Source organism: Anticarsia gemmatalis, chromosome W, assembly GCF_050436995.1.
Source record: "Anticarsia gemmatalis isolate Benzon Research Colony breed Stoneville strain chromosome W, ilAntGemm2 primary, whole genome shotgun sequence".
Taxonomy (NCBI): Eukaryota; Metazoa; Arthropoda; class Insecta; order Lepidoptera; family Erebidae; genus Anticarsia; species Anticarsia gemmatalis.
Window position 1 is genome coordinate 12,119,194 of NC_134775.1, and position 24,993 is coordinate 12,144,186.

Genomic DNA, 24,993 nt, shown 5'->3' on the forward strand with positions numbered 1-24,993 from the left:
ACTGAAATGGCTCTCTAATTACTCTAATATAGCCCTTTCAAATATTTCACTTCTGATATCGAAGGCATGGGGTACCTCGCTATCAGGTTGGTCAGTGATGGCGAATAGTCCAAAATAATACGCACTAGACTTAGCTCACTGGTGTATTTGTCCATTATAATGATCACATTACAAAAATAGACTAGGATTTAACCGATCTAGCTGGATGCAAGACAGAAACGCGGTGAGTTCGGTACAACGTGACAACGACCGTTTTCCCTTGAGTTCGAATGTTGAATAATCTAACCACACTAACGTTACAACCATCATACCTCTGAATGACAGCTGTCTATTGTCACATGCCAACTGTCATCTGCCTGTGTTGCCAACATTGTACCGACCACACCCAAGTGTTAACACTTGACGTTTCTGTTACATAAAATTATTTCTTAACAATCAAATCAAGCTAATTTTAATTAGATCCTTCGAAAATGTAACGCCTCGATGCTAGCGCTCCGACACGGCCATCTTGACATGTCACACGTTCCTGTGTGATGCTCCTGAAAAAGTAAAGTCATCTGCAATACCAGAGTATCTCCGTTCGGCCTATCCTGATTAACTCACTTGAGTAACAGTTTTCACACAAAACAAATCTTACAGGGCGAATCATTTTTCTCACATGATTAATCTTACATCACAATAAACTATCATCTAACAATACACAGACCATGCACCAGTATTCACACACCATACATAACCAAACTTGAAAACCAATTACTCTATAAGCTAAAATCAACTCTATCACCGCCCATCATCAATTCACGGGCCTCAGTCGTTACTATCACCTTAAACGAGTAAAAGTAACTCATACCACTCTATTGAGCAACGATATCTCACAACTGGACGTCACCATCACCTAAATCGAGCGATAGTGACTCATGCCACTCCACTGAGCGACGATATCTCACAACTGGGCGTCACTATCACCTAAATCGAGCGATAGTGACTCATGCCACTCCACTGAGCGACGATATCTCACAACTGGGCGTCACTACCACCTAAATCGAGCGGTAGTGACTCATGCCACTTGCAACAATTGACGATAACCCACACAGTCGTTACCACCACCTAAATCGAGCGATAGTAACTCATGCCACTTGCACCAAGTGACGATATCTCAACACAGTTATCACGCAAAGTTTTCATTTAAATTGGTTGAATAGTGGTCCATGGGTACATAGGTTACTCTACATCGCATTTAATAGGAACACCATTAGTAAAGGAACTCTTAAAAGATATCAAGATACTTACCACCAACAAACCTTTACTCGCCAACGGCACGTCATCAAAGTCGATCCTCTCGCCAGAGCGAATCTCACACGACTGGACATCGCAAGCATTACGTTCTACGTTTTGCTAAAGAACGTAACCTCCAACAGAGAAAGGCTTCAAACTAGCTTTAATCCTATTGAAACAAACCTTGTCGAACTCTGCAGCTGTTCTGAATGGCGCACAGTATACGATTTGATCAATCTAGGTGGACAAAACCTAGGAAGCTAAATATTCAAATACTATTGATGTGTTATGAGTGCGTAGGACCTTAACAACAAATAAAACACATTATTTTGCATATATTTTTTATTTTTTTAACAAATCTCTTATATCTATGTCACGTTTCATATGTTTTACAGGAAGTTTTCGTAACAATGTTATATAAGGGTCTGAAGACACCAGTAAATGCTTAATTAAATCATAATTGGTTCTGTACCTTGATGTCTTCAACGTGTGCCCCAATCTAGCTCTCCTTATCTCTTTGTTTTTTGCCTCAGAAGCCTCTTCAGACATTTGTCCTATTGGTATAATGCATGTTTTTATTATGGCTGCCCCGTGTACCAAAATCTTGTGCACTGTTGCTGGCATATTATACCATGGGTATAAATTTAAATACATATTTTTGGTCTCCGAACAGTAAACATGAAATTTAGACGGATCGAGTTCATAGCCTGAAGCTATGGCTGCAAGAATCGTACTGAATCTACGTATGAGTTCTTCGTTCAGCCCAGTAATCTTCGCTGTGGTGGCATAATTATAAAAAAATGCTCGGGCTGTGTTCCCGTCATTGCTTGTGCCAAAACCTGGCTTTACTTTGTCGATGAGAAGACCTATTTCCTTAAACCCTTTTTTAATGTCTTCTTTAGTGACTTTGACAACATGTTTGTTGTTTTCTCCTCTAACTTGCCATTGACAAATTTTTAATCTGTAGCTAATGTTCAAAAGACATTCCATTGAGCGAATATACGCGTGCAAACTGGAGATTCCAAATTGGTACATATTTTCGATAGGCTCTCGAACCATTGATACTGAATTCATCTCTTTTGATGTTGCTTTGCAAATGTAGCATGTCTGAGTAGATTTATTTTCAGTTAAAATATTACAAACTTTGCCGTCAATCATTGACAATATCATTTTATGTGTAATCGAAATGGTTACACCTCTAATTTCTACAAAAGTTGGTATCAATTCCTGTATTTGTTTTTCAATTCTTTGACATTCTTCTTTAACCAATGCTTCGCTCTCCTTTTTGTATAAAAATTTAATGATTCTGCAGAATCTTGGTGATGATGGCCGAGGATTTTCCCAGATAATTTTCTGTTCATTAGTTACAAGTCTTATTGGAACTAAAGAAATAATAAACATATATTCGTCTGTGCTATTGGCATTTTCAAACGTTTGCTTATACAAACTGTGCCCTGACGAGCCATCGCATCCCCATTTGTATATTAAAGTGTAATTCAGTACACTCGTGTCTAAATTCTCTCCAAGAATGTTTTTGCATATTCTCAGTGCGGTATGGTTCAAAAGTGCATCCAATCTTACTTCAGCTGATATATCAGTTACCACAATATTTTCGACGGGTGGGTAACATTGCTTCTTCACTTGTGCCACGTGGTCATAGCATGGGTATACATTGAATCCTCTTTCTTTTGCTTCTTGTTGAACATTTTTATATGTCTGAACTGTGAAATTATTTGAAATGAAAAAGGCCAAGGCTTCTTCAGCAGTGTATGGTCGTTGTTCTTTCCTAGTATCAATAATTCTTCGAGCCTTTTTATATGTAGTTGCTCGCTTTGGAGAGGCTGTAGACAATTCTCCAATCAATGTAGCAGCATCACGCTTACCGCTAGCTCTTACACTTAATTGTGTAGCGAAAGTCAGTTGATCTTTACTATAATCTTCCAATAAGCGTTGAACTTTCCTCTTCTTCGACTTTTTTGAACTGTCCATAAAACATTTTTGGGGTCTGCCGCCACTTGTACTTGGTCTTAAAGAATTATCTGCTTCCACAAACATGTTAAAGGTTATATCTTCGCTGAGCCATTGTTCATAGTCCTTTAAAAACAAGTCTAATCGTCTTTGCTTCCGATCCCATTTTAAACGAATTTTCTCGCACTCTTTTTTCAAAAACGCCTTCAGTAGCTCGTCTTGACCTTCCGTAATAATAAAACCATCAAAACTCCTCTTCACATAGGTGATCACTTCATTTAATCGGCCCTTGGACGGGACGGAGCGCCAAAACTCAAATAAAGATTTTCGCTGCATGCGGTTATCTGTAAAGAAAAATGGTAATATATAAGTAATCGCAAAAAATCGCAAAATAAAACGACTATAGCATTAAAGTACATTAAACAAGGAAACTTTTAAAACTATTATTATAGCTTGACTACGCTTGACTATATAGTAAATTTCCAACTATAAAAATAAAATTTATAAAAAACACACTTTATGTAATGTATTTTTTGAATGGATGTTACACACTAGTAATCATATAAATTAACATGATTTAATAGCTTAATGTACAGATAATTACCTCTACTCGTCGATTCCATCACGAAAAGCCACTTAAAATCACTTTTATCAAAACAGCACATGTACACACGTTAACGAAAACGGTCACACTGAGCCGACGGCCGTGTACCTGAATAAGTTCGAGTAACTTTGTCTTTTGTTAAAACCGGTTTGGCCCGCTTGTGGAGTATTTCTTTTGTTTTATCAGTTGAAATATGTATCCCAAAGTGCAAAAAGATGTAAGTAACGTAGTTTTAAGCATGTGACTTAAATACCTATTGTCCACCTAGATTTGTGAAATCGTATACTGTGTGGCGTCTGCCCTCACCTGATCAATGTCAACCTCAGGTTCAGCATCACCAGCCAACATAATGTCTAATGGTCAAGCAACCTTACCAATTAAGCTTAGCTCCAATGGTCTGGCTCTTGTCTCTCGGTTCTGAGTGTAGTTAAGCGCAAGCTGCACATCAGGTAGAGCTTCCTGTCATGAACGGTTACGTGTTTCAGCAGCCGTAAGTAGACCCCCGATTGTACTCACCGTACGCTCGACCCGACCGCTAGCTCTCGAGCCACCAGTCGCAATCAAGTGGAGCTTTATATTTACCGACTCACTGTAATCTTTGAAGTCTTGACACTAGCAAAACACCGTCTCTGGTCTGCGATAACCCTCGTTAGTGCGCCGAATAGCGAAACACTGTCTTTCAGACGTATCTGCTTCGGATCCGTATCAGCATGAGACATTAAGCTTACCTATACGATGAATAATAACAAAGTCGAAGCTCTTAAAAAGGCTCACCATCTGTGTGGACACGTGGTGTCAGATTTAGCTACTTGCGTTTCATCTGTAGTCCGTTACCACCAATAACTTGCAACCATGAAGATAATGTCTGAAGTGCTTGACTGCGTTGACAGCTGCTAGGGTCTTCAACTCGTAGTAGTGGTATCTAGACTCCACAGCTGTTGTACGCTTGCTATAGTAAGCGATAGCATGTAACTTACCTTCTGACTTTTGCATTAGGACGGCACCATACCCAATTGCATTTGCATCTGTGTGTAGCTCTGCTTCCAAATCCGGATCGTATATCATTAGTACTGGTTCACTCGTCAGCACTGAAATAATCTGCTGTCTGCTGTCTTCGTGTTCACGCTTCTTACTTACCGTTACTCGTCGTCAGAGCATAGAGTGCACAGAAGTTTGACCTATTCTTATCATAGCTACATTGTAATCAAATCTTTTACCGCAAAGCTTGGAAGCTAATGACTCCTTCACTAAAGAACATTCTGTATCAGAACAACAACGAAATGAAAGCTGCTCACCGTTATGGCGTAGGATTCCAGTAGGTGCATCAATAATGCACAGGTCAACCCGTACCTCCTTGGCTGCAACGGGACCACTGCTTACGTTGTTTCTTCCCTCGTGACTGCGTAGTTGTGGGCAATCAGGTGCGTAGTGGCTTGCCCTTGACAGCGGAAACAGGTGACAGCAGGCTTTGGCCAGGGTTGCTTGCACACATCCTCGTGTGATGGTTACTCTGCGAACAAAATATCTCACGACAGAACAATGTCACACTCGGCCACTCCTGACCCAAACTCTACAATTACTGGGTCCATCTCAATAACTCTACTAAGAGCTTCACTTGGATTTTTAATTAAATCTCATTCTAGAAACAAACATTGGGACTGTATTCAAAATAGTTTCACTAACAACAATCAGCCTGAGTCATGTACCAAAGCCGTTCAAATCAATCTTTAAAACCACTGTACAAAAACTATTCTTAGTTGACAGTTATCCCCGAGTAAAGTTTCTAACACCACGGCTCTCCAGCCGACGAGCAATCACATTGCTCACACGTACATCCCTCTTAGACTACACTACGGTCTCCACAGACCACGACTTTCTCCAAAGTCGAACTACTCAATACGGTCTCTCAAGACCACGACTTTCTCCAAAGTCGAACCACTCAATACGGTCGAAAGAAACCTTCACTCGTTTGAATACCTTCACCACAAACTCATCAATCTCATTATCATCAAAATCTATATCGACTGGTACATGACCTCTGTCTGACCAACATCTATCCACAATCTCAATAATTTCAAAAGGCTCTTTGAATTTCGCGCATAATTCTATGCTCAACTTAATCAACATAATCTTTAGTTCATCTGTGGTCAAACATGTCGTTAACCCGTAATGAAAAACTAAAAATGCGCTCAACATTTGTTAAAGTCTAGTCCTGTACTTTCCAGTTACGTCAGTCACAACAGAAGTTAAATCTTATTGAAATGCATCAAGCATACTACAAGCTACAAACTATGACTGAACGAATAACACACAAGACTTTTGTTTAATAAAGGGAGGATCATCCTCATAATCGCTACACAACATAAAATCTGTTCTGTACTGAACACTCGTCTTTGGCCAATACCAATAATTGCAATTCAAAATTATTAGAATCTTTACTACTATATTTCGTAAGAAAACTTTATAAGTATTACCAACAAGCATTCAGCACAAGAATCATAATCAAAGCGTAACGATTCACCTTTACGTTCGTAAGTACACGATGATGGTTTCACGACTCATACATCGACGTAGCGCTCGCTCGGCTCCCCTCGTCACCTGGCCTGCCGCCGCCGCTACTGCCGCTACTGCCGCTACTGCCGCTACTGCCGCTACTGCCGCTACCACCGCCGGTCATTCCGCTTCCCGTCGTCACCCGGCCGCCGCCTTCGCCGTCGCCGTCGCCTTCGCCGTCGCCGTCGCCGCCGCTACCAGCGGTAGCGTTGCTACCGCCGTCACCGTGGCCGTCGCCACAGCCGCCGCCGCGCCGCGCCGCTCATGCACCGGACGGCTATGTGGCCAGCATATTTATGGTACACCACGGCTGCTGGTTGTTGCGGGTCTTGATCCGACGATGACGTAGATGTTCTTGCTCGCAGTTCGTTCATTGGTTCACTTGATCTTGCGTCTGTTTCTTACTTCTCCGAGTCAATCGTAGGCAGATCTTTGTATAAAGAGCTTCTTAAAGTCACTCCACGTCATTCCAGGAAAAGATATCGTCGACAGCCACGTGGGGGCTTGTCCATTCAAAGCACGGCTCAAAGCATCCATCAGCTTTGCACCATGATCATGTTCATCGTTGATACACAGGGCCGCGGTAGAAAACCATGATCGTGCATCCACATCGGATTTATCGGAATCAAGATGGGGTAGTCGTCGCTCAGCCGACAAAGATGTCTGATGTCTTCATAGCACGCACAAGCATGTCATCACTACTGTCATGGTTCGGAGCACGTGGTGCGGTAACGTTCGAAGCACGTGTTTCGTTGATGTCCATAGCACGTTCGTTGATGTCCATAGTACGCTTTGCGTGAATGTCCATAGCACGTGGTACGTGGTCTTCACATCCCAGTTATGATGTCGGGGCACGGTGTGTTGGTCACATAGCATATTTAATTAAGATCACGAAATTTAATTTTAAAATTCATTAAGTCCGCCGGTCTCCATATATTACCTGTGGAAGCCACTCATCACAACACGCAAGGCGAAGACACCTGGCTGGATTTAATGCTCACCGCTACTCCCTCCTTCGTCTCAACCCTTGGCCAATACCCTGCTCCAGGTTTCTCCCACCACGACCTCATTTTCGCCTCCTACATCCTAAAGCTTCCTAAATCCTCCCCTAAGGTTCTGTATAGGCGTTGTTTCGGGCGGATGGACGTTGACAATTTACGTCTTGATGCAGCAAGGATAAACTGGGACCGACTAATAGCTGCACCAACGATCGATGAGAAGGTCGCGCTTTTTAACGACGCTGTTATCGGTCTATACGACACACATGCACCTGTGAAAAAGGTGAAGCTTAAACGTCCACCCGCTCCCTGGATGACCAGAGGAGTTCGTATGACTATGAGGCGTAGGAATAGGGCATTTAGTAAATTGAAGAGAGACCGTTGTGACGAACACTGGGTCCGGTTTAAGGTTGCAAGTAATCGGTGCAATCAGATGATACGTAATGCCAAACGCCAGCACATTCTCAATAATCTCTTTTCTTTTTCACCAGCTGATATCTGGAGGTTCCTTGGAACCCTGGGTATTGGCAAACGGCAGGTTAACAACTCACAGTGCACAGTTGATTTGGATGACCTTAATCAACATTTCTCCACCTCTTTACCACTGGATCACCAAACCAAGTGCGAGACTGTTCGTATGCTAAACAAATTGCCACGACCCAATCTTCATCCCTTCACCTTTTCCCAAGTAACTTCGGAAGATATTCATTAGATAATCCTGTCAGTTAAATCCAATGCGGTAGGCGCTGATAACGTCAGTCGACGCATGATCGTCGCCGTATTGGATTTTCTTCTCCCCACCATTTCCCACATTATAAATTTTTCACTTTAATCTTGCTCCTTCCCATACCAGTGGCGTAAAGCTCATGTTATCCCTCTACCCAAAACCTCAAACCCTACTCTTCCTATTAACTTTCGGCCCATTTCTATTCTCCCATTCCTATCCAAAGTGCTGGAGGCCTGTGTACACAAGCAATTATTACAATTTGTACTCACAAATAATCTGCTCAATCCGATGCAATCGGGATTCAGACCAGGTCACAACACTACAACTGCACTCCTCAAAGTGACTGGCGATATAAGGGCGGGCATGGAGGACACTAAGGTCACAGTGGTGGCTTTGGTAGATTTCTCGAACGCCTTCAATACCGTCAGTCACGATATTCTCCTCTCCATCCTTTCCCATCTTAACATGTCTTCCGGAGTTCTAGATTGATTTTCAAGTTATTTTCAAGGACGCCGGCAGTTGGTTCGTGTCGGTGAATCACCATCTATCTGGTGTGAACTCGACTCTGGTGTGAACTCGACTCTGGCGTTCCCCAAGGCGGCATACTCTCCCCTCTTTTGTTTTCTTTTTTTATTAACCATGTAACTCACAACCTTCAGTGTTCGTATTATCTGTATGCCGATGACTTGCAGCTTTACTCGCAAGGAACCGTGGACTCAATATCCACCACGATAGACACGGTTAATACTGACCTTGATCATATCAGGAACTGGTCAGAAAGGTTTGGCCTGGTTGTTAATCCTGCCAAGTGCCAAGCTGTTGTGGTAGGCAGTCCTAGGAGTATTAGCCGGTTAAAGGATGTTCAAATGCCTCCAATCTTGTTTAATGGCACCACAATACATGCATCTTCCCATGTTAAAACCTTGGCCTTTACATCGATTCCACTCTTAGCTGGAGAGACCAAGTGGCAAATGTTTGTCGTAGGGTTACTTGTACTTTGCGAGCCATATATCGCCTTAAGAACTTTCTGCCATCCAGGACAAAAACAATGCTTGTACAAACCTTGATTATCCCTTTGATCGACTATGGTGATGTGTGTTACTTTGACCTGAATGCAGATCTCCTCAATAAACTTGACCGGCTTCTTAATAATTGCATTCGATTTATCTTAAACCTTCGAAAATATGATCATGTCTCTTCTTATCGCTCCCAACTCAGGTGGCTGCGAATCTGTGAGCGCCGTTACTTACGTGCTCTTACAACACTTTTCTCACTTCTCACCTCCTCCACCCCCCCAGCCTACCTGACTCCCCACTTTCAATACTTGTGTGATAACCACAATCGCCATCTCCGCTCTTCAAACAATCTTCTTCTTCTTTGCCCCTCCCACACCTCTGGTTTTGTTAACTTTTCCTTCCCTGTTCAGTCTATTCTATTATGGAATGCACTCCCCTTCGAAATCAGGGCGTCCACTAACCGTCTGGCATTCAAGGCCAAAGTTCGGGATCTCTTGCTGAACAAAGTCGCAGAATCATGACTATTATCATAGTTTATTGGTATTTATTATTTTACTAGTTTTATAATACCTAATATGTATTATAACGTATTTATTTATGTACCTAGTATTATATTTTGTATGTATGTAGCTATGTGTATTTATCAATATTTATGTATTTTCGTATACTTCTTTTAATTTTAATCTTTCTTAACTATTTGTTTATCTTTTTCAACTCACTCCTTCACTTCTATTATACACCTACTTCTTCTTATCTCTGCATCACCCGTAGGTTGACTGGTAGAGAATGCCATTGGCATTAAGTCCGCCATTATACAACTTTTGTATATGAAGTTAATAAATAAATAAATAAATGATGCAGCGATCAGATCTACACCCCATCGCAAAACGAAAATAGCAAAACAACACAATCATAACTTTTAAACTCTCGCGTTGCATGTTTAATGTATAATAGAATACGGGAATTAACGCGAACACGCATTTTACCTTAAAATGCCTAACGTTTTGGCGCAGGTTGCACTCGCCGTGGTCCCAGGCAGACTGGAGCAGCGATGACAGGACTTCGTGTATATGAGGCGGACGAATGTCCATTCACCCTCATATTTTGATTTTTCCAACCGCCACCACACACTACACTAACCGTGTCCCTATTCTGTGAGCTAACCGATTGCGAAACATAGCGAGGTTTTGTAACAGTAATCACTGGATTCCACGTCGCGGATAATTTGAAGCCGTCTTCCCGATTGAAATTTGAGTGTTTCTTGATTTCGATCGCTTCACGAACAATCCTCGAGTAGAAATGTCGTTCAGTGGAGAGGACTTGAGGGCGATGGAACTCAATCCAGTGATTAGTTCCTGCTTCGAGTAGATGTTCCGCAATGGCTGACTTGCTGATTTGACGGTTCTTAACAGCGGCGATATGTTCCTTGACCCTTTCAGCTATCGACCGCTTAGTCTGGCCTATGTAGGAACTACCGCAGCTGCAGTTGATCTTGTAGACACCTGGTGTTTGAAACGGTAGTACATCCTTCGGTGTGCCCACCATGCTGCTGACTTTTGCCACCGGCGTGAACACTGTGCTGATGCTGTATTGTTTCAATACATTCCCGATCTTATCAGTCACTCCTCTGACGTAGGGCAAGTAGGCGGGCTGTCTGTTGACCTCCGGATGTTTACTCCGTTTCGTGATCCTGTTCCTTCGTCGACTTGCGTGGTATCCGTTCATTCGTAGTACCTCCTAAACATGTTCCAGCTCCTTCCCAACATGTTCAGGGTCACAGAGGTCATGAGCTCTGTTCTTCAGTGACGTCATAACGGACTGCAAGTGACGGGGATGGTGATGTGATGTAGCGTGCAGGTATCTATCTGTGTGTGTCGGTTTCCGGTAAACACAGTGTGATAAGGATCCATCGGGTTTCGCGGCAACCCTCACATCTAGGAATGACAACGACCTGTCCGTCTCCATTTCGTAGGTGAACCTCATGTTAGGGTGAAAGGAGTTTAGGTGTTCTAGATATTGATCTACTTCCTGTTGACCTCCTTGGATAATGCAGAAGATGTCGTCCACATATCTTTTCCAAAGCCGTATGGTTTTTGGTCCGAGTGCCAATGCTTTCTCCTCAAAGTGCTCCATCCAGAGATTAGCCAGTGCAGGGGCGTCGCAATGGGCAGCCCCGTTGCCCCTGCACTGGCTAATCTCTGGATGGATCAGCACAGTGTTCACGCCGGGGGCAAAAGTCAGCAGCATGGTGGGCACACCGAAGGATGTACTACCGTTTCAAACACCAGGTGTCTACAAGATCAACTGCAGCTGCGGTAGTTCCTACATAGGCCAGACTAAGCGGTCGATAGCTGAAAGGGTCAAGGAACATATCGCCGCTGTTAAGAACCGTCAAATCAGCAAGTCAGCCATTGCGGAACATCTACTCGAAGCAGGAACTAATCACTGGATTGAGTTCCATCGCCCTCAAGTCCTCTCCACTGAACGACATTTCTACTCGAGGATTGTTCGTGAAGCGATCGAAATCAAGAAACACTCAAATTTCAATCGGGAAGACGGCTTCAAATTATCCGCGACGTGGAATCCAGTGATTACTGTTACAAAACCTCGCTATGTTTCGCAATCGGTTAGCTCACAGAATAGGGACACGGTTAGTGTAGTGTGTGGTGGCGGTTGGAAAAATCAAAATATGAGGGTGGATGGACATTCGTCCGCCTCATATACACGAAGTCCTGTCATCGCTGCTCCAGTCTGCCTGGGACCACGGCGAGTGCAACCTGCGCCGAAACGTTAGGCATTTTAAGGTAAAATGCGTGTTCGCGTTAATTCCCGTATTCTATTATACATAAAACAACACAACTATCCTGCTATGATTAAGGACTGCATAAGGGAAAGACGACAACTCCGGAGAGTTTGGCATGAGACGCACTACCTTAAAGACAGGACCGCCTTTAATAAAGCTTCCCAAAAACTAAAAACATCAATTAAGGAAATGAAAAACGAGAACCTACAATCTTACCTTGCAGAACTGTCTCCTACTAGTGACACAAATTACTACTTGTGGAAGGCTACCAAAAGCCTAAAGCGTCCAAAGCAGCAAGCAATGCCACTAAAAACACAGAAGGGCAACTGGGCTCGGTCCGATAGTGAGAAAGCTAACACCTTTGCACATCACCTTCAAAAGGTTTTCCAACCACTTCCTAGCAATAATCAACAACATGACAGTAAAATTGAGAAATATCTGAGCTCACCTATACAAATGTGTTTACCACTGAAACATATCACGCCGAAAGAACTGAGACAGGAAATAAGAAAACCCCAAGAAGGAAAATGCCCAGGCTACGATCAAATTGACGCTACCCTATTAAAACATCTGCCACAGAAAGGGGCTCTGCTTATACTTGCCATTTTTAATGCAAGTCTTAGACTTTCTTACTATCCCAGCCAATGGAAGATTGCACAGGTAGTGATGATTCTGAAGCCAGGTAAGTTCAAGAAGCGTCTTCATACAGACCGATAAGCCTTCTACCCGTACTTGGAAAGTTAATGGAAAGAATGATATTGAATAGAATGCAGGAACACCTAAGGGAAGTAATACCAAGTCACCAGTTCGGATTTAGAGAAGGCCACGGGACTATTGAGCAAGTGCACCGGTTAGTAGACGTCATTGGCAGGGCACTGGAAAACAAAAAATATTGCTGCGCAATTTTCTTGGATATTAGTCAGGCATTCGACAAAGTATGGCATAAAGGGCTACTCTATAAAATCAAAAACATCCTACCTCACTCCTTTTTTCTAATTCTAAAATCTTACCTAGAGAAAGATGCTACGAAGTGAGACAAAATTCCGACACGTCACAAATGTACGAGATCAAGTCAGGTGTTCCACAGGGTAGTATTTTGGGACCGGTCCTCTATCTTATTTTCACAGCGGACCTACCCACCGCTAGCCACACCACCACAGCGACATACGCAGATGATACCGCAGTCCTCTCGGTTCACGAAAATCACGATGCTGCATCTGAAAACCTCCAATCACATCTGACCCTTATCGAAGCATGGTTCGATCAATGGCGCATTAAAGCCAACACAGACAAGTCGGTCCAGGTTACGTTTGCACTCAGAAGAAAAACCTGTCCACCTGTGAAACTACACAATAAAGACGTCCCTCAACAAGAAGACGCCAAATACCTAGGTATACACCTAGATCGCCGTCTCACCTGGCGCAAACATATCTGGACTAAAAGAAAACAATTAGACCTCAAACTCCGCAGCATGTACTGGCTCATCGGACGTAAATCACAGCTGACAGACGCCAGTAAAATGACCATATACAAATCCATACTGAAGCCCGTATGGATATACGGCATTCAGCTCTGGGGTTCAGCTAGCAGTAGCAATATAGAAATACTGGAAAGATTTCAAAGCAAAACTATGCGAGCTAGCTTCAATATCCCACAAAACATATGCAACAAATATGTGAACCTAGACTTCAACCTGCGAACAGTTAAACAAGAAATTGAATCATACAGTAAGAATTATCAAGCAAAATTGGACCAACATATAAACATATTGGCTGCTGACTTACGGAGAGAAGGCAGTTTGAAATACGCTCGCCTTAAGAGAAAAAGCATAGTGGAATTGAGATAGGACTCGCAGACAAATGATGAGACCAGCATCACTGGATGCAAAACTCAGCTAAGGACAATTTGACGAGGGAAACCTGACAAACGATTAGATTGGAAAAACAGATTGCTAAGTTGCAGGCTACAAAAAAAAAAGAAAAAAAAATTGAGTAGGTCTGAGAATCAGCCAACATCTATTTTTCATACCCCTAAGTGACAACATATTTTTTTAATTTACATGGCCAAACAACGTTTGCCGGGTCAGCTAGTTTTGAATAAAGTTCTTATACTTAAAATGTACTGGCTAGTTGTAGTCTTTTGATAAAATACTGTTTTACTACTAACTACCTTTTTGGCCGATTCTAAATTTTAATTTATAAAAAATAAATAAAAACAGAATATTTACGCGGCATAATGATAGCGGAGTCCGAAAGTTTCGTTGAACTACTGTTGCATCGGGATATTTTTTTGTGTCAAATTTAAGTTTTATAACAAGTTATTCGCAAATTTCGAGTTAAACCTATTGTGTGCATCATGCAGCGGCGCCATTTAACGAGAGAAGAAATGCTAAGGGCAGTAGGCACGCTCCAAGCTGGGGTTACTCGACAGAGTATTGCTGAGGAGATAAGATACGATACGATGGAGACAAGACAAAAAGTGATATCTTGGTTATGGTCACGCTACAGTGCTATTAATTAGTGAAGTGGCTGAAAGACATCCAGGCGATAATTACTTAACGACCAGACCGATTTTTGCAACTTGCCGCGAGAAGAGAACCAAATGTTTCGGCCATGCAGTTGGTTCAGAGGCTCCAGTCAGAGCCCCAGTTGCTTGTGAGTGACCAAACTGTGAGGAAAAGGCTGCATGAAGCTAACCTTCATGCTCGCAGACCGCTTCGTACTCCAGCACTTTGTCGAGGAAATCGCGGACGACGACTACAGTTAGCTCGTGTACATTTGCTCTGGAATGATAACCAGTTGTCTGTAATTTTAATTTTATTTATTTATTTATTCATTTATTTCAGGCAACTGAGGCCCATAGAAAATACAATAAACAAATAACAGCTTAAATTTATAAATATACTAATACATACATAATTCATATAACTTATAAATTATACACGATTACTACTATTGTAGAGCAGTGATAGCCGAGTGGTATAAGTTGACACCTCCCACGCAAGTGGTCGCAGGTTCGAACCCGAGGCAACACACCAATGACTTTTAGAAGTTATGCGTGTATTAGAAATAATTATCACATGCTCCAACGGTGAAGGAAAACATCGTGAGGAAACCTTGCATGCCTAAAATTTGTTTAAAACATTTATTGAGGGCATGCAAAGTCCCCAACCCGCACTTGGCCAGCGTGGTGGACTCAAGGCCTAACCCCTCCCTCATTACGGGAGGAGACCCTTGCCCAGCAGTGGGACATTAATGGGTAAAATTTATTTATTTTTTATTTTATTTTACTACTATAGCGTAGGCGTCGTGTATCGCGCGGTATCGGGTATCCGGCCACGGAATCGCCGGAAAACAACACCTTTCGGCCAAAATTCTGGATCCATGAACTTTATGAGATTGTAGGGAAGAGAGTAATGGAAACAACGAATGATTGAATAATACTGTTTATTTATTAGGAAGCATTTGATTTATATACTCTTACAACTATACACACTTACATCTACATTACATCTCCCATATAAAAAAAACATTTTTTTTTCTGAACATTCTTAGGTACTACATACTATTAATAACAAAGCTTCGTTACATTTAAATTATTATTCATTTATTCAACTTATTATCAAGACAATCATACGATGAACTAAAAATAATATTATAAGTATACTGGCATACTATTACATTATAAGTTTACTAACTATTTAGAAACAAAACAAATTAGTTACAATTAAATGCTACTATAATATAATTTCGTCCTATTCTTATGAACTAAATCTATTTTACCTTTTTTTATTATTTCTACATTAGGTGACAAATCTCTTACAACTACATATGGACCAGAATATATTGGACTCAACTTATTTCCTGTTTCCTCTTTTAACAAAATCTGGTCATTAGGCTTATAAATTATAGGTTTTATATTTAAATCATATTTCATTTTTCTATTGACCTTTTGCTGTTATAATGTTTTACGGGCTTTATTCTGAGAAACTTGTAACCTATATTTTAACTCTAGTGGATAATTGTCATGGTTATAAAGTGGTTCAACAGATGCTGATAAATTACTCGGCAGATTACATTTCTTTCCGTATACCAGTTCAAATGGAGTATAATTAGTAGCACTATGCACTGAAGTGTTATACGAGAAGCACCAGTAGGGTAACCACGTGCTCCACGTTTCAGGATAAGTATCGCACTGTATTCTCAAAAATGCCCCCAAATTTTTGTGAGCATTTTCCAAGGCTCCAATACTCTCATGATGATACGCTGTGGAATTTAGTTTATTTATATTTAACAATTTACAAACCTCTGACATTGTTGTGTTGATGAATTCCGCTCCTCTGTCGGTCGCAATACTTGTAGGAACACCATGCTTAAGAATACAATTGTCTACGAAAGCTTTTGCAATTTCGTTAGAACTTTTCGAAACGAGTGGACATGCTAATATAAATTTTGATAGCTCACATTGCATAGTTAATATATATGAATAATTATATCTATCCTTATCTAATGGTCCTACAATATCTAAATATATTTTTTCAAAGGCCGTATGTGCTGTGCTAGTTACAACCATCGGCTCTTTGGTATAAGTACTATGTTTCTGTGTCTGACACTTGTGACACTTTTTGACAAAATCTTGTACATCTCGCTCCATATTGGGCCAGAAATAATATTGTTTAATAGTATTTAACATTCTTCTAATACCCGCGTGGCCACTCGTGGATAATAAATGAAAGTCATTGATAATAACTTTTATATCATCTTTATCGATAATTCTTTTGACATCTTTTAAAACACAAATTCGCGGTCCGGACCACATTAAATCATTCTTTATTTCTTTGATAACTTTTCCTATAAATACATTATTTGTATTATTTTTAATAAAATAAATCTTATCAATATCATATGAGTTACAATATTCCCCGAGCTCCCTTACATATGCGGCTGGCGTCAATTGTAATCGGGCTGCCGGGTTTATAAACAATGTCATTTGAGACGACACATAACAAAATGTACCTACGCTACTTAATCGCGTGTTATCATTATCAATAAGTAATTTATTCCACTGAGACCTACTAATGAATCTCATTTCTATACATTCTTTTGGCTTACTATGCGTTTCCACGACTTTTGGGTGATCAGACCAATTATCAGTAGAAACCATATCGTGCGAAGGAATGTTTTCTAGCAATTTCCTTTTTTGTCCTCTCGTCATTACGTTTATAACACATTCATGCATCTCTTTCAATTCTTTTGACGACAAACATACTCTTGATAATGCGTCTGCAGCCGCATTAACTTTCCCAGGCACATAATTTATTTCATAATCATATTCATCCAAAATTAGTCTAAACTTTAATAATCTACTTGAGGGATCTCTAAGATTAAATAATAATAATAATAAATTTATTTATTGGCTCCAAACTTATTATAATGTTACATAGTATAATGCTACATTTGAGTTTTATACAGTATATAAGAGAGTTAGTAAGAAAGACTATTTTAATTGTTAGTGAACGGAATAATTATACTTATAACATGCGCTAGAGATACAATATTATTAATTCTAAATATAATTAATTGTGACCGACCTGAGCTAGGTTTTAAAAAAACCTGTGTTACAGGACTTCACTTGACGCGACTTTGAAAGAAATTTTATTCGACATTATTTTGGTTATTTGCCTAGATTACAATACAAAAAGTTAGTTATATACAGTGGTAAACTATAAACTAGGTGTAGATTTTAAAACTAACAGTATTCAATGGTTTTACTGTACAATGTCTAGTAATTTTTCTGTATCTGAGTAGTCGTATTGTCCTAAGTATTCAGACAAAATTTTTCTAACTTTTTTAGATGTAAAGTTATAAATGTGTAGTTCCTTATTTAACTTATTATATAGATATGGCCCCAAAAAAATGTAAAATCTGGATACGAAAGCATGCTTTGTTTGGGGACGAGTGCAAACAATGTCTGACCTCGTTTTGTCTGCAAGACCAGGGTCAAAAGGAAGTAGAGAATGCTGATGAAGAATAGTGTTTACTATAAATAATTGTCGTACAGTTAATACATTACATGCTGAGTAAAGCTGGTGTGTAGGGAACCTAAAAGGGCGGAAAGTAGCTACCTTTAGAACTGCTCTTTGTGAGCGTTCTAGTGGGAGTTGGATAGATTTAGCAGCACCACCCCAGGACGTAATACAGTACGTAAGTATGGACTGACACAAAGCCAAATATACTTGTCTAATTAATTTATAATCAGCAATGTTACGTAAACTCTTGAAAATATATATCAATTTACGCACTCTCGTGCACAGTAAATCAATCTGTTTACGGAAGTTTAAATTTGTGTCAATCGTGACACCTAGATATTTTATATTGTTAGTTACAGCTAATGTGGGACAGGTGCATGCAGCGTCGGCGTTTGTTAGCGAGCAAGTATGTGCGTAAATGTTATGATTAGTAAGCGGCATGTTAGTACGTTTGCACTCGTCAACATTACAAACTTTAGTTTCAGACACAGAAAAATTATCTAGGTCACTAAGTAGTTGATGAGTCATGGAATTTAGTAACAAATGAAAAAATTAAATAAACTTAACGGTTTAAGTATGTGCGAATTAAAATTATCTTAAAGGTAGCGCTCTTAGGCGCCTTCATAATCTATTGAATTAATATATTTGTCCTCTGAGTATTTACGTGCTGGGCAATTTACGTCACCTGTTGAATGGTCACATTTCCTTTTAAAACGATTACACGTCGCACACTTGGGGGAAGAAGATTTCTTGCTGCAATCCTTAGAAGTATGCCCAGAGTCTCCACAGTGGCTGCAAGTAGGGCAAGTTTCACGGCAATACTTAGCTGCATGGCCGTACTGCTGACAATTGAAGCACCTAGTTACTATGGTGAAATCTCTCACGGGGCAAGATGTCCAGTTAATGAAAATGCGTCCTTGAGTTATTAGTATTTTTCTTATATTTGCGGGCACTTCCAAAACATAATTACAGCTGGCTAGGTTTTTCTTACCCGATTTATGACTCAATTTTATTGTAGATAAAAATGAATCACGGGTAATATTCGGCAGCTTCTCATACAGGTTCTGCTCATATATGCACTCAAATACCTCCTTCTCTGTAAGTGCTACAGGTACACCAATAACGACAATCCTTGGTCGACGCTTTGTAGCTTCCTCGACCTTTAGTCCCGAAGATACAAGTTTGTCCGAATGTCGCAACTTTTCTATATCGCCTTTATTTTCAGTGCTTATAAGGACTCCACCGTTCTTTACTTTTCGCACCTCCCGGACTTGCAGCTTAAGTTCCTCTGGAGAAATTATTTTCTGAACAAGGGTCTTAGTGTCATTACTTGTTTTGGTCGTATCATTAGGATAAATGACTACAGAGCTTAAATTTGCAGGGCGGATGAAGTTATTGGTACCTTTTTTGACCATATTTGCGTACGAGCTCATTTCAACAGGCTTCAACTTGTCTTCAACAGCCGCCTGGATTTGTTCCAAAGTGCTGGAGACCTTCTGCTGCTCCCGTAAACGTTCAATGGTAGAGTACGCTTGGATGGTCTTCTGTTTAAGGGCTTGGTAAAGGACAGCCATCTGACCCGTCCCCTGGGTAACATTACGGCAAAGATTAGTGACACGTAACTTTTGGTCTGAGTTCATTTTGCCGTCGGATACTATAGAACACACTTCTCTTATACATGAATCTATAGATCCGAGCCATTTTTGAACTTCTTGTGTGGGTATGACTTCCACAGGTAGCTCCTCTGAGTTCGATGGTCTTGGGTCAATTGGGTGAGTCCTGCACGGGCTAGATCCTGCGTTAGACATGTCTACCACAGGAACACTTTTTCATTTGTATATATATATTCGGAAACTTAGTACATAATCTCACAATAAATCCACTAGTCTCTACGTATTCACTCGTGTCCCACTTAAAATTTTTACGACGCGGCAAATAGTTTGATCTAGATTAGTAATTGTATTTATAAATTCATTTCAAGACAATAGAAAAACACGTCCGCGCAATCAAGTGATCGATCAACTAATCAGATCAGATATACTAATGGCTTATGGTCAGTATAAATCTTAAACTTACGCCCGTATAAGTAAGGTCGAAAATGTTTTACTCCCCATACTATAGCTAATAGCTCTTTCTCTATAGTTGGGTAATTCTTTTCGGCTTTATTTAAACTTCGGCTAGCATAAGCAACCGGTCGACCGTCCTTGTTAGACAATACGGCGCCTAAGGCATACCCTGATGCATCTGTTTGTAAGGTGAACATATTATCTTCGCTAAAATCAGGATATTGTAGTAATGGAGGTGATATTAAAGACTCTCTTAATTTTTCAAAGCTAATTTGACACTCTTTATCCCATTTAAATTTTATATTCTTCCGACATAAATTATTTAAAGGATGCGCTATCTGCGCAAAGTTTGTGATAAACTTTCTATAGTAATTCGAAAACGCGACAAAACGTTTCACCTCATCTACTGTCTGCGGAACTGGATAATTTTTAATTGTATTAATTTTTTCGGGTTCCGGCAGAATACCTTTATCTGAAATTACATGGCCTAAATATAGCATATCTTTCTTTAAAAACACGCATTTAGATGCATTTAGTTTTAAGTTTACTTTCCGAAGGCGTTCAAAAATATCTATTAAATTTTTATTATGTTGAAATAAAGAATTTCCATATACGGCCAAATCGTCTTGATACACGAGGCATTTTTCATAGTTCAGACCCGCCATTGCTATGGTCATCATTCTGGAAAATGAACTAGGACTAGTTTTCAGACCCATAGGCATCCTAGTCATTTGATACTGGCCATAACAAAAAGATGTATATTTTCTACTTTCTGGATCTAATTCTATATTATAAAATGCTTGATGAAGGTCCAAATGGCTAAAATAAATACACCCTGATAGAGAATCTAATATCTCTGTTATGTTGGGCAGTGGGAATTTATCATTTTCGATGACATTATTGAGTTTTCGGTAATCGATAACCAATCTCCATTTTTTCTCGCCACTCGCGTCTATCTTTTTGGGAACTAATAATATCGGACTGGACCAATCGCTTGTGCATTGTTCTATTATACCATCTGATAACATGCTATCAAGTTGTTTTTTCACTTCAGCCTTTTGTGAATGAGGTAATCTATAGGGTTTAACAAATACCGGTTCTGCATTAGGCTTCAAACGAATGGAATGTTGATATATGTGTGTAGTCGTTAATTTATCCCCTGGCAAAAAGAAAATGTCGGGATACTTGGCACAAATACTTTCGATAGACATCTGTTCCTCTTTATTTAAATGACTAAGATTCAACGACGAAAATATCCTCTTTACTCGATCAGTCGTTTTGTCACACTTATCAAAACTACAAACATTGTAATCGGAGGCGCTATGTATAATAGGTTGTAATCTATTTATTACCAACTCTTTCTCGGTAGTATTTAAAATCTGTAAAGGTATCTTCCCATCTGTAGGTTTGACTACCGAGCTAGCTATATACACGCCTTCGCGTAACTCAGACGAACAAATTACGCATTCTTCAACCAATTTGTTTGTATAAAGTGAATCGACTCTGACCTCGGTGGTATAATAAAAGAGTTCGCATAATTATTATCATTCGTACTAATAGGTAATGTTATAATGTTTCCATCTAAGTGATGCAAAGTTAGGCTGTTGTTATTGTAATCTAATAATGATTTATGCTTTCGTAAGAAATCATCTCCAATGATTCCGTTATTCGAACATGGCAATGTTTTAAAAACATAGAATCTGTGACTAAAGGTGACATCATTTGTAACTAAATCTAAATACACATATCCTATGGCCTGTACTTTGCCCCCAAGTCCATTTATGTCTGTAATTTTAGCGTAAAAGGGAATGTTTTGTTCAACAAGATGTTTATGCTTGATGGCCGAAATTGACGCACCGGAATCAAGTAACCAACGATATGGGCAACCATTTACGGATACCTAATGTCCTCCTAGCCGATATACGGCTACGGCGGTCAGTTTCATTGAAACTGGCCATCTGTGCAGGACTTTGTTTATAGTGTCCAAGTGTGTGCACAATACACAGGTACACTCTCTATTCCATCACTCTCATAGTTTGGTGGGACGGATAACCGACACGACCAGTGAGAGGTCAGGCGCAGGACCGACGGCTTTACGTGCTCTCCGAGGCACGGAGGTCTTCGACCTCAACTTCCCAACTCCGGGCAATCTCTAAGAAATTCTTAACAGAAAATCTCAGAAAAGACTTTTTGGCCCGACCCAGGATTCGAACCCGAGACCTCTCGCACGGTAGCCGCATATACTACCGACCGCGCCACAGAGGCAGTTATATCATCATTTACGGATAGTAATATGGTCGTGTTATTATTACATGAAAAAATTGTTTTTACGTCTTTATTCACGAAAAAACTGATTTGGGCTTTTAGACGCATTTTCGTCAGTCATGACACGCATAGAGCCTGAATTTTGTGTCCACTTGTTTCGATCATTAAAACGAAAAGAACAGCTACCTCGATTGGGTCGATTATTTGATGTGTTGCGCCACGAACCTCGTGATTGTTGACCTCGGCCGGCTCCCTGTTTATTCACGTACTGTCTCAACGGCACGTGACCTCTGTTGGTGTGTCCCCTGAAAGTCCGACTACGCTGAAAGTAGTTACCCCTAGCTTGCCTGTAATTTTGATTATATTTGTGTAACGTTCTAATATCACCATGCGACGTAGAAGGCGTCGAAACCTCCTGCTCTACAGCCATCTGGATGGCATCCTTGACGGAGTTAAAATTTCGGGCTGTAACAATAGTACTCAATCGACGGTTTCGCAATCCGTCGGCAAATTGCTTTACAGCTTGTTTCTCATTAATAGTCTTTAAAATTTTATATGTTTCTGGTTTCCCTTCTGATTGCGAAATGGTCAAATCTACAAACAACTCAGTTATAGCTTTACCATAGTCATCAATTGACATATTATTTTGGGACAAATTGTGTAACTTAGATTGCAATGCCGCGGAAGACTTAGTCGGCAAAAGTTGGCATTTCATATCCTTAAGCAGTTCATCCACTGAGTCATAGGAAGGACACAGTTTTAATTTTGCAGCCTGAGACAAGCGACTTTTTAGCACAAATGTAATTAATAGCTTTTTCGATTCTTCGTCTAACATAGTGCTGTAATAATCTATGCTATCAATCATTTGTTTGATAGTAGATTCTTCACTATTACTAAGAACAGGAATTAAGTTAAGTGCAATTTTAAGCTCAAATTTAGCCATTTTTGACAAATTTACTTCCTCACTTAAACTTTCAAAATCAGAGCTATGACTACTGTTTACTTCTTCACATAATTCTCTTATCTCTAAATACAATCAGTTAATTTTAATACGAAATTCATTAATTAAATTTAATTCTTCACTTTTGAAATCTTTAACTTTACCTTGAATTTCTTGTATAATTTTTTCAAAACATGAATATATACGTATATCTTGATTCGCTTAATTTCTTATAACATACCTTAGATTCTTGTCTCCGCTTAGGACCAATTTTAACTAAATATTGTCTTATTTTACGTAAGTCTTTGTATATTTTATTTAGTTCTTCAGCCATATACCACTCATTGTTTGCACTCGTATATAAACGCAACGCAATTACACTTTTCCGTTTCAAAATTACGATTTACATATTTATTGGTACACTTTGACGCGCACATTCACAGGTATTCTGATGAACGATGCTCCGACGACGTCCCGACCATCTCAAACCCCTAAAGGCCTGTTGGTTCATCTCCTGCCGCATCCAACGAGTATCGCATTTTTTGTATGCTTTGAATCCGAAAAACAGGACAGCCGCTCCAACAATGCAAATAATGACCACGGAGATTATGGTCTGGGTACTCATATGCTGACCAATTTCTTTCAATTGAGCATTGTTTCCTCCAGCACCAGCAGCATTCTGGACCAGGAATACGTCTTCTTTTGATTGGTAAGACCGACACATGTTCGAAACTTCGACTTTTTGCAACGAAATAAATACTTAACGCGATACGGTTCGAAGTTCGACACGCGGCTCGACCGCTACGGGCAGGGTCGCCATGTAGGGAAGAGAGTAATGGAAACAACGAATGATTGAATTATACTGTTTATTTATTAGGAAGCATTTGATTTATATACTCTTACAACTATACACACTTACATCTACATTACAAGATGCTCAGTTTGCACTCTCACCACGAAGGCATTGAAACCCACATTGTGACGTGATTCCAACCTCTGAACTCTCAAAGTCCACTTCGTTTTCGTCTGTATGTACTCTGCAATCTCTTCAACCTTTGTAGAGTAATGCAGTCTGGACACGTACAGCGGCGTCGCTGGTAGAGCGGGACGCAGCAAGTAATTCGGTCCAGTCGGTCCAGTGCCGCACTTGGCTTCTTTTTCTTCTTCTGTAGGTACCATGATGAAGCCATCCTTGTCGGCCTGTTCTTTCGGTTGCTCCCTGTTGTCCTTCTGGGTGAATAGGCAGCTCTTCTGTTTAACCCCTTTTACAATTTGTCGCTTTGTCTGCGTTGCAGGTGTGTTCTTAGCGACTATACCGGCGTAGGCACGTGCAGGGGTCGTTGTACCTACGCGTGATGTCACAGTGGCCGGTGTAGAGGCGCATGCGACGACGGCGGCGAGCAAAGCTTCGTCAGCGGTATCAGCAGCTGGTGACGCACTTGTGTGCGCCGACGCAAAACTGCCTATGGAAGCAGTCTGCGGTCCGCGGCGAGTGTTCACTGTTACAATGCTGCTTACCGATCAGTTTCGGTTCGGTTTTCATTCCGATTTATGTAGAGTACGTGTTTGGCGAGCCTCTGGTCGTGATAGCCATCTGCAATATCCTCAGGAAGTCCATTCATAGCACGGCGGGAAAAATTATGGTTTGGGTAGAAATTCTTCTCGGTGGAAGAACACACCGCGTTTGGATCAGAAACACCATAACGGCTGAAAAATACCATAATGAGGTGCTAGTGCCGATAATCTACCC